Source organism: Lissotriton vulgaris, chromosome 12 (genome assembly GCF_964263255.1).
Source record: "Lissotriton vulgaris chromosome 12, aLisVul1.2, whole genome shotgun sequence".
NCBI classification, from domain to species: Eukaryota; Metazoa; Chordata; class Amphibia; order Caudata; family Salamandridae; genus Lissotriton; species Lissotriton vulgaris.
This window is the reverse complement of record NC_141700.1, coordinates 4,433,574-4,447,835: the sequence shown is the minus strand read 5'-3', so window position 1 is coordinate 4,447,835 and position 14,262 is coordinate 4,433,574. Positions and strand designations below refer to the sequence as shown.

The window sequence follows — 14,262 nt, the reverse complement described above, 5'->3', positions numbered from 1 at the left end:
CGACCCAGCAAATTACAGACCAATGTCTCAACTTCCATACTTGTCCAAGGTTCTGGAGCGCCAGCTTACCAATTTCCTGGAAACCAAGAAGTTGCTGGACCCATCGCAGACCGGCCTTAGGGCTAATAACAGCACTGAGGCCACTTTACTTGCTGTATCCGCTAATATCAGATCCCTAGCCGATCAAGGCAGAGCCGTAGTTTTGATCCTTTTGGACCTTTCTGCGGCTTTCCACACCGTATCTCATAGTAAATGACTACGAATCCTCCACGAAAAAGGAATAAGCTCAAAACCCTTGTCATGGTTCTCATCGCTTCGTGAAAATGGAACCCAAAAAATCCAAATAGGATCTTGCTCCCCTTCCCCAAAAAGCATTAAATATGGAGTTCCACAGTTAGCTTCCCTGAGCCCTACCCTTTTTAATGCGTACGTCTCCTCCCTGGCAAGGATCAGCAGGAAATGGGGTTTTGATATCTGCTCATACGCCGACGACACAGAATTAATGATCCCCCTGACTGACAGTTTGACTAATACTGATACCAAGAGCAACTTAATCAACTTCATTGGATTGCACCTCCATTGACTTCAATGGCATCACACTTCCATTGACTTCAGTGGCATCACACTTCCATTGACTTCAATGGCATCACACTTCCATTGACTTCAATGGCATCACACTTCCATTGACTTCAATGGCATCACACTTCCATTGACTTCAATGGCATCACACTTCCATTGACTTCAATGAGATCGCACCTCCATTGACTTCAATGGGATCGCACCTCCATTGACTTCAGTGGGATCGCACCTCCATTGACTTCAATGGCATCACACTTCCATTGACTTCAATGGCATCACACTTCCATTGACTTCAATGAGATCGCACCTCCATTGACTTCAATGGTATCGCACCTCCATTGACTTCAGTGGGATTGCACCTCCATTGACTTCAATGGCATCACACTTCCATTGACTTCAATGGCATCACACTTCCATTGACTTCAATGAGATCGCACCTCCATTGACTTCAATGGTATCGCACCTCCATTGACTTCAGTGGGATCGCACCTCCATTGACTTCAGTGGGATCGCACCTCCATTGACTTCAATGGCATCACACTTCCATTGACTTCAATGGCATCACACTTCCATTGACTTCAATGAGATCGCACCTCCATTGACTTCAATGGTATCGCACCTCCATTGACTTCAGTGGGATTGCACCTCCATTGACTTCAATGGCATCACACTTCCATTGACTTCAATGGCATCACACTTCCATTGACTTCAATGAGATCGCACCTCCATTGACTTCAATGGTATCGCACCTCCATTGACTTCAGTGGGATCGCACCTCCATTGACTTCAGTGGGATCGCACCTTCATTGACTTCAATGGCATCACACTTCCATTGACTTCAATGGGATCGCACCTCCATTGACTTCAGTGGTATCGCACCTCCATTGACTTCAATGGCATCACACTTCCATTGACTTCAATGAGATCGCACCTCCATTGACTTCAATGGGATTGTACCTCCATTGACTTCAGTGGGATCGCACCTCCATTGACTTCAATGGGATTGCACCTCCATTGACTTCAATGGGATCGCACCTCCGTTGACTTCAGTGGGATCGCACCTCCATTGACTTCAATGGGATTGTACCTCCATTGACTTCAGTGGGATCGCACCTCCATTGACTTCAATGGGATCACACCTCCATTGACTTCAATGGGATCGCACCTCCATTGACTTCAGTGGGATCGCACCTCCATTGACTTCAATGGGATCGCACCTCCATTGACTTCAGTGGGATTACACCTCCATTGACTTCAGTGGGATTGTACCTCCATTGACTTCAATGGGATCGCACCTCCATTGACTTCAATGGGATTGCACCTCCATTGACTTCAATGGGATTGCACCTCCATTGACTTCAGTGGGATCGTACCTCCATTGACTTCAGTGGTATCGCACCTCCATTGACTTCAATGAGATCGCACCTCCATTGACTTCAATGAGATCGCACCTCCATTGACTTCAATGGGATAGTACCTCCATTGACTTCAGTGGGATCGCACCTCCATTGACTTCAATGGGATTGCACCTCCATTGACTTCAATGGGATCGCACCTCCGTTGACTTCAGTGGGATCGCACCTCCATTGACTTCAATGGGATCGTACCTCCATTGACTTCAGTGGGATCGCACCTCCATTGACTTCAATGGGATTGCACCTCCATTGACTTCAATGGGATCGCACCTCCGTTGACTTCAGTGGGATCGCACCTCCATTGACTTCAATGGGATTGCACCTCCATTGACTTCAATGGGATCGCACCTCCATTGACTTCAGTGGGATCGTACCTCCATTGACTTTAATGGGATCGCACCTCCGTTGACTTCAGTGGGATCGCACCTCCGTTGACTTCAGTGGGATCGCACCTCCATTGACTTCAGTGGGATCGCACCTCCGTTGACTTCAGTGGGATCGCACCTCCGTTGACTTCAGTGGGATCGCACCTCCATTGACTTCAGTGGGATCGCACCTCCATTGACTTCAATGGGATCGCACCTCCGTTGACTTCAATCGCACCTCCGTTGACTTCAATGGGATCGCACCTCCATTGACTTCAATGGGATCGCACCTCCGTTGACTTCAGTGAGATCGTACCTCCATTGACTTCAATGGGATCGCACCTCCGTTGACTTCAGTGGGATCGCACCTCCATTGACTTCAATGGGATCGCACCTCCATTGACTTCAGTGGGATCGCACCTCCGTTGACTTCAGTGGGATTGCACCTTCGTTGACTTCAATGGGATCGCACCTCCGTTGACTTCAGTGGGATTGCACCTTCGTTGACTTCAGTGGGATCGCACCTCCATTGACTTCAATGGGATCGCACCTCCGTTGACTTCAGTGGGATCGCACCGCCGTTGACTTCAGTGGGATCGCACCTCCATTGACTTCAATGAGATCGCACCGCCGTTGACTTCAGTGGGATCGCACCTTCATTGACTTCAATGGGATCGCACCTCCGTTGACTTCAGTGGGATCGCACCTCCATTGACTTCAATGGGATTGCACCTCCATTGACTTCAGTGGGATCGCACCTCCATTGACTTCAGTGGGATCGCACCTCCGTTGACTTCAGTGGGATCGCACCTTCGTTGACTTCAGTGGGATCGCACCTCCATTGACTTCAATGGGATCGCACCTCCGTTGACTTCAGTGGGATCGCACCTCCATTGACTTCAATGGGATTGCACCTCCATTGACTTCAATGGGATCGCACCTCCGTTGACTTCAATGGGATCGCACCTCCGTTGACTTCAATGGGATCGCACCTCCATTGACTTCAGTGGGATCACACCTCCATTGACTTCAGTGGGAACCTCCATTGACTTCAATGGGATCGCACCTCCGTTGACTTCAGTGGGATCGCACCTTCATTGACTTCAATAGGATCGCACCTCCATTGATTTCAGGGGGATTGTACCTCCATTGACTTCAATGGGATCGCACCTCCATTGACTTCAGTGGGATCGCACTTCCATTGACTTCAGTGGGCTCGCACCTCCATTGACTTCAATGGGATCGCACCTCCATTGACTTCAGTGGGATCGCACCTCCGTTGGCTTCAGTGGGATCGCACCTCCGTTGACTTCAATGGCATCACACTTCCATTGACTTCAAAGAGATCGCACCTCCATTGACTTCAATGGGATCGCACCTCCATTGACTTCAATGGGATTGTACCTCCATTGACTTCAGTGGGATCGCACCTCCATTGACTTCAATGGGATTGCACCTCCATTGACTTCAATGGGATCACACCTCCGTTGACTTCAGTGGGATCGCACCTCCATTGACTTCAATGGGATTGTACCTCCGTTGACTTCAGTGGGATCGCACCTCCATTGACTTCAATGGGATTGCACCTCCATTGACTTCAATGGGATCGCACCTCCGTTGACTTCAGTGGGATCGCACCTCCATTGACTTCAATGGGATTGTACCTCCATTGACTTCAGTGGGATCGCACCTCCATTGACTTCAATGGGATCACACCTCCATTGACTTCAATGGGATCGCACCTCCATTGACTTCAGTGGGATCGCACCTCCATTGACTTCAATGGGATCGCACCTCCATTGACTTCAGTGGGATTGTACCTCCATTGACTTCAGTGGGATTGTACCTCCATTGACTTCAATGGGATCGCACCTCCATTGACTTCAATGGGATTGCACCTCCATTGACTTCAGTGGGATCGTACCTCCATTGACTTCAATGGGATCGCACCTCCATTGACTTCAGTGGGATTGTACCTCCATTGACTTCAATGGGATCGCACCTCCATTGACTTCAATGGGATCGTACCTCCATTGACTTCAGTGGGATTGTACCTCCATTGACTTCAGTGGGATCGCACCTCCATTGACTTCAGTGGGATCGTACCTCCATTGACTTCAATGGGATCGCACCTCCGTTGACTTCAGTGGGATCGCACCTCCGTTGACTTCAGTGGGATCGCACCTCCGTTGACTTCAGTGGGATCGCACCTCCATTGACTTCAATGGGATTGCACCTCCGTTGACTTCAGTGGGATTGCACCTTCGTTGACTTCAATGGGATCGCACCTCCATTGACTTCAATGGGATCGCACCTCCGTTGACTTCAGTGGGATCGCACCTCCGTTGACTTCAGTGGGATCGCACCTCCGTTGACTTCAGTGGGATCGCACCTCCATTGACTTCAATGGGATCGCACCTCCGTTGACTTCAATGGGATCGCACCTCCATTGACTTGAATGGGATCGCACCTCCGTTGACTTCAGTGGGATCGTACCTCCATTGACTTCAATGGGATCGCACCTCCGTTGACTTCAGTGGGATCGCACCTCCGTTGACTTCAATGGGATCGCACCTCCATTGACTTCAGTGGGATCGCACCTCCGTTGACTTCAGTGGGATCGCACCTTCGTTGACTTCAATGGGATCGCACCTCCATTGACTTCAATGGGATCGCACCTCTGTTGACTTCAGTGGGATCGCACCTCCGTTGACTTCAATGGGATCGCACCTCCGTTGACTTCAGTGGGATCGCACCTCCATTGACTTCAATGGGATTGCACCTCCGTTGACTTCAGTGGGATTGCACCTTCGTTGACTTCAATGGGATCGCACCTCCATTGACTTCAATGGGATCGCACCTCCGTTGACTTCAGTGGGATCGCACCTCCGTTGACTTCAGTGGGATCGCACCTTCATTGACTTCAATGAGATCGCACCTTCATTGACTTGAATGGGATCGCACCTCCATTGACTTCAATGGGATCGCACCTCCGTTGACTTCAGTGGGATCGCACCTCCATTGACTTCAATGGGATTGCACCTCCATTGACTTCAGTGGGATTGCACCTCCATTGACTTCAGTGGGATCGCACCTCCGTTGACTTCAGTGGGATCGCACCTTCATTGACTTCAGTGGGATCGCACCTTCATTGACTTCAGTGGGATCGCACCTCCATTGACTTCAATGGGATCGCACCTTCGTTGACTTCAGTGGGATCGCACCTCCATTGACTTCAATGGGATTGCACCTCCATTGACTTCAATGGGATCGCACCTCCGTTGACTTCAATGGGATCGCACCTCCATTGACTTCAGTGGGAACCTCCATTGACTTCAATGGGATCGCACCTCCGTTGACTTCAGTGGGATCGCACCTTCATTGACTTCAATAGGATCGCACCTCCATTGATTTCAGGGGGATTGTACCTCCATTGACTTCAATGGGATCGCACCTCCATTGACTTCAGTGGGATCGCACTTCCATTGACTTCAGTGGGATCGCACCTCCATTGACTTCAATGGGATCGCACCTCCATTGACTTCAGTGGGATCGCACCTCCGTTGACTTCATTGGGATCGCACCTCCATTGACTTCAGTGGGATCGCACCTCCATTGACTTCAGTGGGATCGCACCTCCATTGACTTCAGTGGGATCGCACCTCCATTGACTTCAATGGGATCGCACCTCCATTGACTTCAGTGGGATCGCACCTCCATTGACTTCAATGGGATCGCACCTCCGTTGGCTTCAGTGGGATCGCACCTCCATTGACTTCAGTGGGATCTCACCTCCATTGACTTCAGTGGGATCGCACCTCCATTGACTTCAGTGGGATCGCACCTTCATTGACTTCAGTGGGATCGCACCTCCATTGACTTCAGTGGGATCGCACCTTCATTGACTTCAGTGGGATCGCACCTCCTTTGACTTCAGTGGGATCGCACCTCCGTTGGCTTCAGTGGGATCGCACCTCCTTTGACTTCAGTGGGATCGCACCTCCATTGACGTCAGTGGGATCACACCTCCATTGATGTCAGTGGGATCGCACCTCCATTGACGTCAGTGGGATCGCACCTCCATTGACGTCAGTGGGATTGCACCTCCGTTGACTTCATTCGGATCGCACCTCCATTGACTTCATTGGGATCGCACCTCCATTGACTTCAGTGGGATCGCACTTCCATTGACTTCAGTGGGATCGCACCTCCATTGACTTCAATGGGATTGCACCTCCATTGACTTCAGTGGGATCGCACCTCCGTTGACTTCATTGGGATCGCACCTCAATTGACTTCAGTGGGATCGCACCTCCATTGACTTCAGTGGGATCGCACCTCCATTGACTTCAGTGGGATCGCACCTCCATTGACTTCAATGGGATCGCACCTCCATTGACTTCAGTGGGATCGCACCTCCATTGACTTCAATGGGATCGCACCTCCATTGACTTCAGTGGGATCGCACCTCCGTTGGCTTCAGTGGGATTGCACCTCCATTGACTTCAGTGAGATCGCACCTCCATTGACTTCAGTGGGATCGCACCTCCCTTGACTTCAGTGGGATCGCACCTTCATTGACTTCAGTGGGATCGCACCTTTATTGACTTCAGTGGGATCGCACCTCCATTGACTTCAGTGGGATCGCACCTTCATTGACTTCAATGGGATCGCACCTCCATTGACTTCAGTGGGATCGCACCTCCGTTGGCTTCAGTGGGATCGCACCTCCTTTGACTTCAGTGGGATCGCACCTCCATTGACGTCAGTGGGATCGCACCTCCATTGACGTCAGTGGGATCGCACCTCCGATCGCACCTCCATTGACGTCAGTGGGATCGCACCTCCATTGATGTCAGTGGGATCGCACCTCCGTTGATTTCAGTGGGATCGCACCTCCATTGACGTCAGTGGGATCGCACCTCCATTGATGTCAGTGGGATCGCACCTCCATTGACGTCAGTGGGATCGCACCTCCATTGACATCAGTGGGATTGCACCTCCGTTGACTTCATTGGGATCGCACCTCCATTGACTTCATTGGGATCGCACCTCCATTGACTTCATTGGGATCGCACCTCCATTGACGTCAGTGGGATCGCACCTCCGTTGGCTTCAGTGGGATTGCACCTCCATTGACGTCAGTGGGATTGCACCTCCGTTGACTTCATTGGGATCGCACCTCCATTGACTTCAGTGGGATCGCACCTTCATTGACTTCAATGGGATCGCACCTCCTTTGACTTCAGTGGGATCGCACCTCCGTTGGCTTCAGTGGGATCGCACCTCCATTGACTTCAATGGGATCGCACCTCCTTTGACTTCAGTGGGATCGCACCTCCATTGACGTCAGTGGGATCGCACCTCCATTGACGTCAGTGGGATCGCACCTCCGATCGCACCTCCATTGACGTCAGTGGGATCGCACCTCCATTGACGTCAGTGGGATTGCACCTCCGTTGGCTTCAGTGGGATCGCACCTCCGTTGGCTTCAGTGGGATCGCACCTCCGTTGGCTTCAGTGTGAACGCACCTCCATTGACTTCAGTGGGATCGCACCTCCGTTGACTTCAGTGGGATCGCACCTCCGTTGACTTCAGTGGGATCGCACCTCCATTGACTTCAGTGGGATCGCACCTCCGTTGGCTTCAGTGGGATCGCACCTCCATTGACGTCAGTGGGATCGCACCTCCATTGACGTCAGTGGGATCGCACCTCCGATCGCACCTCCATTGACGTCAGTGGGATCGCACCTCCATTGACGTCAGTGGGATCGCACCTCCGTTGACTTCAGTGGGATCGCACCTCCATTGACGTCAGCGGGATCGCACCTCCATTGATGTCAGTGGGATCGCACCTCCATTGATGTCAGTGGGATCGCACCTCCATTGACGTCAGTGGGATCGCACCTCCATTGACGTCAGTGGGATTGCACCTCCGTTGACTTCATTGGGATCGCACCTCCATTGACTTCATTGGGATCGCACCTCCATTGACTTCATTGGGATCGCACCTCCATTGACGTCAGTGGGATCGCACCTCCGTTGGCTTCAGTGGGATCGCACCTCCATTGACGTCAGTGGGATTGCACCTCCGTTGACTTCATTGGGATCGCACCTCCATTGACTTCAGTGGGATCGCACCTTCATTGACTTCAATGGGATCGCACCTCCATTGACTTCAGTGGGATCGCACCTCCGTTGGCTTCAGTGGGATCGCACCTCCATTGACTTCAGTGGGATCGCACCTCCTTTGACTTCAGTGGGATCGCACCTCCATTGACGTCAGTGGGATCGCACCTCCATTGACGTCAGTGGGATCGCACCTCCGATCGCACCTCCATTGACGTCAGTGGGATCGCACCTCCATTGACGTCAGTGGGATTGCACCTCCGTTGGCTTCAGTGGGATCACACCTCCGTTGGCTTCAGTGGGATCGCACCTCCGTTGGCTTCAGTGGGATCGCACCTCCATTGACTTCAGTGGGATTGCACCTCCATTGACTTCATTGGGATCGCACCTCCATTGACTTCATTGGGATCGCACCTCCATTGACGTCAGTGGGATCGCACCTCCGTTGACTTCAGTGGGATCGCACCTCCGTTGACTTCAATGGGATCGCACCTCCGTTGACTTCAGTGGGATCGCACCTCCGTTGACTTCAATGGGATCGCACCTCCGTTGACTTCAGTGGGATCGCACCTCCGTTGACTTCAATGGGATCGCACCTCCATTGACTTCAGTGGGATCGCACCTCCATTGACTTCAGTGGGATCGCACCTCCGTTGACTTCAGTGGGATCGCACCTCCGTTGACTTCAGTGGGATCGCACCTCCATTGACTTCAGTGGGATCGCACTTCCATTGACGTCAATGAAGTCATTTGCCAGAAACAAGGTCCAGCTTTCACACTTGAGCTCAAGGGTCCGACCTTCACACAGGGTGCAAGGGTTCTGCATTCCAATTGGATTCTACAGCTTCACGTTCATACACACGGCTTCAAAGACCAGCATTCACACTGAGGCTCAAAATTCCCACCTTCACACTGGGTTCAGTGTCCGCCTTTACATGGGGGCTCAAGGGTCCCACCGTCGCACTGGTTTCAATGGACCCTCATTTACACTGGGTTCTAGGGTCCCGCCTTCACACAGAGATTCAAGGGTCCCGCCTTCACACAGAGATTCAAGGGTCCCGCCTTCACAATGGGGCTCAAGGGTCCCGCCTTCACCCTGGATTTCAAGAGTGCCACCTTCAAAGTAGTGGAAAGGGTCCCGCCCACAGCTTGGATATCAAGGGCCCTGTGCTCACACAGGGGTTCAAGAGCCCCACCTTCACTCACTGGAATTCAAGGGCTCAGCCATCACTATGGGGTTCAAGGGTCCCACCTTCACACTGGTGTTGGAGGTTCCTGCCTTCACACACCGGGTTCAAGAGCCAACCTTCACGAGGGGGTTCAAGTGCCCCTACATTACTCTGGGTTTCTGTTTCTGTTGTGTTTGAGTGTTACATTTATGTGTAATCAGCCTCGGTCCTCCTCGCTGCTCAGCCAGAGTGAGAGATGGTAGCGGAATGTTTATGTGACTGTGATGAATGGAATGCCCGGGTGCCCGGGTGCCCGGGTGGATGAGTGGATGAGTGGGTACAGTTGGCGGTGGGCTGAGAAGCAGGCAGGCTGCTCCTGGTGGGGCCGGTGCATGGCTAGTACCTGACTGAAGCTGGGGAAACAGAGATTGATACGACCCTGAACTGGAACCAATAAAGAAGGCATAAAATATACAACATGGTTTCCAGTGTCTCTATGTGCAGGGTACAACAGTTTCAAGGGTCCCCGCTTCACGCTGGGGTCCAGGGGCCCACCTTCATCCTGGGGTCCAGGGGCCCGCTTCACGCTGGGGTTCAAGGGTCCCACCTTCATCCTGGGGTCCAGGGGCCCACGTCACCCTGGGGTTCAAGGCCCCTCTTCAAACTGCGGTTCAAGGTCCTCCCACAAGCGTCACCCGTGTCCGTTAGTGTGAGCGCCCCCCCCCCCCCCCCCCCCCCCCCCCTCAGGCTACGTCACTTTTCCCTCTACCAGGGTGGGTCTGGAGCACGCCTCGCTGCTCGAAGGGAGGAGAAACTCGGCTGCTAGAAAGTGCCTTGAAGTTAGATCGATCCCCACCCAGCGCTTTATCATCGAGCCCTGGAGGCTCTCTTTATTCCAATGCTAATCCATTCAGGGCGCGCGGGGGGGGGGGTCCTTGGGCTCGGCCTCCTCCACGAGAGTGAGGAGGCATCGATTCAATGCAGACAGACAGAGCGCCAGCAGCATTGGTCGCGGAGAGCAGGGGAGAGCAGAGCAGAGCAGGGGTGGAAGAGCAGAGCAGGGGTGGGAGAGCAGAGCAGCGCAGGGGTGGGAGAGCAGAGCAGAGCAGGGCAGAGCAGGGGTGGAAGAGCAGAGCAGAGCAGAGCAGGGGTGGGAGAGCAGAGCAGAGCAGGGCAGAGCAGGGGTGGGAGAGCAGAGCAGGGGTGGGAGAGCAGAGCAGAGCAGGGGTGGGAGAGCAGAGCAGAGCAGGGCAGAGCAGGGGTGGAAGAGCAGAGCAGGGGTGGGAGAGCAGAGCAGCGCAGGGCAGAGCAGGGGTGGGAGAGCAGAGCAGCGCAGGGGTGGGAGAGCAGAGCAGGGCAGAGCAGGGGTGGGAGAGCAGAGCAGAGCAGGGGTGGGAGAGCAGAGCAGGGGTGGGAGAGCAGAGCAGAGCAGGGGTGGGAGAGCAGAGCAGAAGAGCAGAGCAGGGGTGGGAGAGCAGGGTAAGACAGCTGGGAGGGGAGAACAGGGCTGGGAGCGCAGGGGTGGGAGAACTTGGGTGGGAGAGTAAGGTGGAAGAGCAGGAGTGGGAAGTTGGGAGGGGAGCGCAGGGAGGGGAGAGCAGGGGTGGGGGAGCAGAGCAGGGTTGGGAGAGTAAGGTGGGAGAGCAGGGGTGGAAGAGCAGAGGTGGGAGAGCAGGGGTGGGAGAGCAGGGGGGAGAGCTGGGAGGGGAGATCTGGCACTCGTGGGAGGGTGGAGAGGACTGAGGAGCGAGGGTCAGAGGACTGAAGAACAGAGATTGTGACAGCAGCAGGGTCTGTGGGAGCATGGGACGGAGGAGCGGGTGGTGAAGAACCGGGTTTTAGAACCCAGCGGCGCCAGGGGCACGCCCAAAGTCTTCGGGTTCACCTGTCTTAGAATACAGAGACACAGGATACTTCTCGGTGACGTCAAAGATCAAATTTATTGGCTGCAACCAGGAACAGAAGTTTACGAAGTACGACACAAGTAGGTTTGTCAGAGACTGCTCAGTTTTCGTATTGCGAGACATCGTCTTTTATGCTAAAAATCACATTTCGGACAAACACCCACTAGTTACAGATTGTCCAATCATAGGTAACTTTGCAAAAGGTATCGCATGACGACAAACCCACTTTTCAGTTGTTCAGCCCACCATCAATTACACGGGAAAGCTCAACATTCTTTCTCGAACAGGCCGGACAAACCCATAATAAAAGACCACAACCCACACCATAAATAGGCCATAAAGGAAGGAACAGAAACAGATGAGAAGCAAGATAAAGGGTGTGTGCGTGTGCAATAAACTCAACAATGTCCTGTTCTTTGATCCTTAATCTCGATCAACTACCGGACAAGCTAACAAGGTTAGCTTCAGGCAACGGGGTCAGTTCGCTCAGGTCATTCAGAAGTCAGTTAACGTGTACGTGTACTAAAGACTCGTTCGGCCGTAGTCATCGGCCTATGTGAGGGCAACCACAAAATGGCTGCCATGCACAAAATGGAACCCGAGGGTTCAGAACGAAATCCCTAAATACGTAGTGAATCCATCAGTGTAACATGGCGAAAACACTCGTACTTGCCGCACTCACTAGTTACGGTTCGCTACTATCAAATTCGTAACGAAACCATGACCTTTATGAAACGGGTTCAGAATTCACAGAACCTCAGTGGGGGCTGTGGAGAAGGGTAACTGTGGGAAAATGGGAACTCGTGGGCACAGAGTTTGGGGAGGATGTCGCTGGGAGAGCAGGAGAACTGGGGGGCACATGCGGGAGAAGGCGAGATGGAGAAGCAGTGGAAATGAAGGGGCGTGGGAACTGGGGGAGCACAAGCTGGGGTAAAGGAAACCGGGAGAGTTGGGTAAATGGGGTGCAGAGGGCTGTGGGGCATGAGGACCCTGGCGCAGGGTACCTGGACTCATGGTGATGTGGAGGAAAGAAGGATCCGCCTCTTATGGCTACCTGCACTTTATGCTTGATGTAATGCTGTTTTTGACTAGTCTGACTGGACCCTGCTAATCAGGACCCATTCTATATGCTTTCTCCTTAAAATGTAATGTCATGTACTTAGGTACACTCCAGGTTGGATACTGGGGTACCCTTGTCAGTCCCTAGTATATAGTAACCATCTCCAGGCTCCATCATCTCCAGGCTCTATCATCTCCCCTGTTTTTAAAGGAGGTAAGAAACTAGAGCCGGCAAGCTGCAGGTTGATAGCCCAACTTAACAGCGAGGCGAAATATCATGCCGGGATCCTGCTGGTGCCCCGCCTCGAGTGGGCTACCCTAAATTAAATTATCCCGCTTATTCAAACAGGTTTCACAAGAGAAACTGGAACCTCGACAAACATGATGGCTTTGTCACTTATCCTCGACTCCTCGAAAAGTGCCAAACTCCCTCTCTATCTCTGCTACATCGACTACCCATCTGCCTTTGACTGTGTAAACTGACAGGCTCTGGAAAGAACCTGGCTCACCCCGGCTCTGGGTTAGAATCAAACTCGGGAGCGAGCCAACTTATCAACGGCCATTCCAACAACCAGCGGACTCAAACAGGGGTGTGCTCTGACCCCCACATTATTTAACCTATTGCTGGCAGACCTGTCCCCAGTCCTCTGTAAACTCAATGCTCCAAACTTGAGTCAATGCAACCATCCAACCTTCTCAACGCCGACGATCTGGTGCTCCTCAGCGGGGCCCAGCGTTGGCATGCAGCGTCTTCTGGGCCACCCAAGTATATTCGTCTGTGAAAGGATTAAAAATAAATAACATAAAGACAGAAATCCTGATTCTCTCCAGAAGCAGATCCAAAACAAAGACCAGTTGGATTCTTGATGGTAAAAAGGTCGATGAACAAGAGAATGTAAATATCTCAACCTCTTATACGACAGCAGCGGCTCCTTTAAACCACACTAGGAAGAAATCAAAAGAAAGGGATGGTTCAGCCCGATTTTAGAAATCGGCAGCGCAGGCGCGGTCCCCACTCGACCATGGAAGGGAAGCTTGACCGGGCAGAGGCTCACAAACTCTGCACACTACGATTGCAAAAATGTACAGACACATTTTCCAGTTACCCCGTTACACCTCATCAGTCCAGATCAGGCGGGAGTTCGGGCAACAAAACAGTCTTTTGCCGGGCGAGCAGTATTTGCCATCACACTCTACAGGCTTAAATCTCCAGAGGAGATACCATCAACTATCACACATGGGAGGAAATGTCTGAAAGATCACACTCACCAGTGAGAGATTATCTCGGTGAAACGATTGACCTGTTCGGGCTAGCAGAACCATGGCCGGCTGCGGCGAGCTATGTGACGTTTCGAAGAGCCCTTAATAAAACTTCTAAAATATTATCATCCCTAGAAGACAGGGCAACCCTAGAAAAACGCTCTCTTGCCTGGACAATATGAAACACCTATAATAACCTGAAACCACAGAAATACCTGGGATGAGTTCTAAATTGTAGGATGAAAGACAAATATTTGAAGTATCGCTGTGGGATCATGCCCTCGAACTCGCATGACAAGCCCTGGCTGAGGGTAGAAGGGAAACATAACAGGTGTATTTGTAAAGCGCCCTTATCACCCATGGGTCACAAGGCACTGAATA

The 14,262-nt window shown here is 52.2% G+C and overlaps 1 protein-coding gene across 1 annotated transcript in view; it reads left to right on the top strand.

Moving 5' to 3' along the window:
* EFNA2 (ephrin A2) overlaps positions 1–14,262 on the top strand; it is a 218,835-nt gene that overhangs the window by 113,522 nt on the left and 91,051 nt on the right. The gene's annotated exons all lie outside the window — the stretch shown is intronic.